This window comes from Augochlora pura, chromosome 1 (genome assembly GCF_028453695.1).
Source record: "Augochlora pura isolate Apur16 chromosome 1, APUR_v2.2.1, whole genome shotgun sequence".
Lineage (NCBI taxonomy): Eukaryota > Metazoa > Arthropoda > Insecta > Hymenoptera > Halictidae > Augochlora > Augochlora pura.
In genome coordinates this window covers 4,170,517-4,175,288 of record NC_135772.1, presented here as the reverse complement: position 1 = coordinate 4,175,288, position 4,772 = coordinate 4,170,517, and the positions used below count along the sequence as shown (strand labels likewise).

Sequence of the window (4,772 nt, the reverse complement as noted above, 5' to 3'; positions counted from 1 at the left end):
TCGCGTCGAGGCGAATATCACGAGCCACCGGACACCGACACGGGCTTTCTTCTCTCTTGCCGGCACTCGGCCGTCTAGAAAATGATGTAACACGCTGGAAAAATGAGGAGAAGAGCTGCTGGTTTTCGATGCTCACCCTCTCTCTCTCTCTGCTTGGCAAGAGTCGTGGCAGAAGTGGAAGCTTCTTCTCTCAACTCTTTATACATCGAAACCAAATTGAATTATTTTGTTATCGAAGCCTAGAAACGGAAGTAGATAAAGACAATAAAAGAGAGAAAAATTGTCTAGTCCTATTATTAACAATATTAAGGACAAATAGGTGCTGGGTCAAGGCAACATGAAAGGAGTCTGCTATTAACCCTTTGCACTAGAGCATTAAAATTGTTATAACACGTTCCAAAATTATTTTTACAAATATCGCCGAAGCATAGATTGAAAAAATTGTTGAAAGTATAACTGTTATATGAGTCACGAGACTCAATTTCACACGATAGAATAAATTTTGTTATACAGGAAATACTAAAAGTCAGAAAAATGATTTTTGATTTGCAGTTAAAATGGCTTCGAGTGCAAAGGGTTAACATAGCAGTGATTAAAGTTCCTTAATTTCGATTTCGAAATTTCGAAACTTTGATCCAGAAAACCAAGACGTCGTCTTCCTTTTACATCTTTCACGATTTCCCCGATCGCTTCCATCGACCGGAGAAAATTCTCATCGAGACTGTACCGCTCTCTGAACAATAACACCCGAAACTGTCGCAAAACTCTCGAGCCCTCGACTAACTAATTTCGCGAATTAGCCGGGCTGCAGAGGTTCGAATTTTTCGGGCGCACGTGGCCGACCGACTTGCAAATTAGCGTAGCGCGGGTCGTCGTGTCGTTGGGGGTTAGAGTCTGGGGGGGAAGGGGCCGGGATCATCGGGGTCAGGACACGGAGCTTTTCGATCGTAATCTTTTAATTACGCCCGAAGGTGGGAGAAAGAGGGCGGCGCGCTTTTAATCCGCCGGTGGTAACAGCCCCGCGGAAAAAAGAAGAACGCGAAGGAAGAAGAAGAGGGAAGAAGACGACGACGAAGAAGAAAAAGCTGTAAAAAGAAGGAAGAAAGGGGAACGACGTCCGCGAATGTCCCACTCCCGTCGCTCTAATAGAAACCGTGACTGCGAAAACGGTGACTATCCGATCCCGGGACGATCCGGCGGCGCGCGCGCGCGCGGGACGGAAATAGCGCGCGCGAAAGCTAATCCAATTAATTCCTCTGTCCGCGGACCTCAAGCGAGCCGAACGCGGCCTCGGAGGGGAGGGGGAGAGTCAGAGAGGAAGCGGCTATGGTGGCTCGCTAGGGCAAGAACTCGTTATTCTCATGCAACTTCAGTCGTTTGGCAACCGGGGCAACCCTTGGCACCCACCTCGACGACCCCGGCGTGTCGCGCTGCACTTATTTCTCCTCGGCGAAACACTTCGTTCGGCTTGTACGAAACTTCCTTCTTCGTTCGTTCGTTCTTCTTCTTCTTCTACTTCTTCTGCCACCCTTACGACACCCTTCGGAACCGACCACCCGCGCAAAAACACGGCAAAAAGAACGCAGTCGTCGCCTCGGTAAACAAACCCCCTGTTCCGATGCGCCGCGCCCGGTTTCCGCGCCGCTTCGCTCGCCCCGGTGATTAATCGTCGCGGCGGCGGCGGCGGTGCCCGGGCGATACTGACACGTCCCTGGACGTCGAACTGGACCCTCCTCGTTCCAATGCCCTCTTCCTCCTTCACGGACTTTACCGGCGAATTTGATACTTTGTTTAGAAACTCCTTGGTTTTTTGATATTTTTGATATTTTTGATGGATGGAGTCTGTTTGAGCTGTGGAGTTCGTTTTGTAGATTCTAAGGGGCGGAATTGATGGCTCTGTGGATTTCGCTGTGTTGTTTTATGTATATTGGGCTTAGGGGGTTGATTGATTTGTGGTTTTAAGGGGGTTAGATTGATTTGTATTTTCAACGGTGTCTTGCGGAGTGGTAGCTTTGATTAGGTTATGTTGTTCGGGGTGGTTTAGATTTTAATATTGAGACTAACATAACCTGACATAATCTGACACTGGTTTCCCTTCAAAAAGCGTATAAATCTTTCGCCTTTTACTAAAGATTTCCATGGAGGGGAATAATTGATGTGTCTATTATAATATTGAGACTAATATTGTACCAGGGGTCAGATATAAATATAAATGTATTTATATATATATTTAGGTATTTAAATATTTAGATATGTGAGAAAGAAATATATTGTACTTAGACATATTTAATTACTATATTTAGATACATTTAATTTACTGGAATTAAGTAAATTGAATTATTGATAGGGTGGAGGGTCTTAGAGATACATTTTAGCGCATTTCTTTCAATATTACCGTTTTAACATTCTGAGTAACGTTATTAATTTTTTAACAACGAAGAACGACCAAATAATTTTAATGCACTTGTTAAAGTAACCCAGACTGGCTAAATTATTCAAAAATTGTTCTCTAAATATTTTATTATCATTAATCTTGTCAAACTAGATTTTACTAAGGGTTGAAATTGATATTTCTGAGAATCCAGAACAATTAATTTCCCTAAAATAACTTAACGGTAAAACAATTGAATCATCTATAGACGATCCTCTCAACATCCTCGCACAATTTTAGACCCCCCACCGCGCGAATCTAAATTATGGTTGTTCAAGGGGTTGAAGACGAGATCGGAGCACCATGTATCGCTGTCAATAACAGTCGCGGACCCGCCGCGACAAGGGTTAAGGGGTTGAAACGTTAAGGTTAAGGGTTAGAAGGGCGTATAAATCGTTGAATTTCGCAGCGTAGAGTCGCAGATGGTTTCGCTTTAACTCACGCGAAAGGGAACTCGTCCGGAGGTACCCGAACTTGGCCCATAAAACCCGGGGGGGGGGGGGGGGGGGGGGGGTTGAACTAAGGGGGGTCTCAGCCCGGCCGAGGGAATTTTTATCGGGCTCGCAATCACAGCCCGCGTTCACTTGCGCGGCTATTAATGGGCAATTGAACGGGGTAGCCGTCGTGGCCATAAAACGCAGCCCCTTTCGCGGCTGCTCCGTCTACGACAACGACAACGACGACGACGACGACGGCGTTCCTACGTCTTCCTCTACGAACCCCTGCGTCGCGGCAGCCTGTTTTCCAAGTGTAATACCGTATCGTAAAATTTTTCGGCCGAGTGAACGCCCCGGTCTTCCACGGTGACCACAATCGGATACAGCTGGATGTATAAGTCATTGTCGGCCGGCTAGAGTTACAGGGCTGCTAGGAAAGGGGCGAGTAGAAGGGTGGCGCGAGTAGTCGTGTGCCAGAGGCCACGGTTCGTTGGCCACGGCGATCCTCTCCTTCGCTGAAAAGTTGCGATCCGCTGAACGTCGATGGGACTCCGAGAAATACGCCGATTCTTTCGGCGCGCGCGCGCGCCTCACTCCCGCGCTCGGTAACTATTTCGAACGATCCCGCGTTTATTGGGAAACTTGCGTCACTGGTTCACTCCGGTGAACAGGTTTATTGCCGCGCTCATTTTAATGCGTCCGATCCGTTTGCTAGATTGCTGGATCCCGAAGAAATCAGATTTTCCGAGATTTCTTTGGCGGACGAAAGGGTGGGTAGCGAGAGGTGATTGGCTAATCTACTTAGAGACAGTTGAGTTGACTATTTTATTTTCTACAGGAAAATATTATTTATATAAAAATATTTTATATAAAATTTTATTTTCTACAGGAAAATATTATTTATATAAAATTTTATTTTCTACAGGAAAATATTTTATATAAAATTTTATTTTCTACAGGAAAATAAAATAGTATGAATACACTTTATCAATTAACAACAATTATAAAACCGAGCTACGAGGCTCGAATAATCACCGCTTCTCAAGCTGCAATTCTGGAGCAGTTTCTGCAGCGAAAAAATAATTAAATAAATAGATATAAATAATGAAATAAATTCCAGTCATTCAGCACAGTTTTGATGACCCTATTCCGTCCAAAAGAGGTGTCTAATTACTTTTTATCGTAATTAGATCGCTTATTCAACTATTAACACCCCGATACCAATGCAGCCGTTTCTCGCGTGACATAAAATACTCTTGCATTGTTTAGACGCTTATTGTTCGGCCAAGGTCCTCGTATCTCGTGGTCGGACAGGGCTTGTCCCGATATTTCTTCGTCGATAGAGTCGAAATACGGAGGAACACTCGCGGCGACAACAGCAATATGAAAGTTTCCCGATTCGGGGTTTGAAGGAATCCATCTAGAGGAACCAATACGGCAACCTCCTCCCCCCCCCCCCCTCGCCCTCCACCCCCCTCCGGCGAATGGCACCGGAATATAAATCGACCGGGGGCAACACTTTTCGATATATGAATGGCAAAATGCGAGCCGGCAATATCAGCTGTACGCCGCGTCGGCGACAGCCCCGAACGAGAAATTAAAAATGATCGAACGGCTGCGCGCCACGCCCGGCTGCTTTATTAATATTATTTTACGGCTGTCCGCGGGCACGGCTCGCGCTTCAGCCTTTCGATTCGCTGCTTTGTCGAGTAGTCGGGATAATTACACCACGGCTTCGGTGACCAGGTCTAATAGAACATCGTTTCGCTTCGTCGCACTTGCTTCTTAACGGCGAACCCTTTAATCGACTGATTTCAATTGCTATATTATAGTAACACCTTGATGGAACCTTAACACTAGGAATTAATTAATTTAAAAAAGATATGATTTTGGGGGTAATGTGT

General features: G+C 45.5%; 1 pseudogene; it reads left to right on the top strand.

The window, feature by feature from the left end:
• The first annotated feature begins 2,080 nt into the window (after positions 1–2,080).
• Positions 2,081–2,188, top strand: LOC144472702 (U5 spliceosomal RNA; annotated as a pseudogene).
• Positions 2,189–4,772: the final 2,584 nt, after the last annotated feature.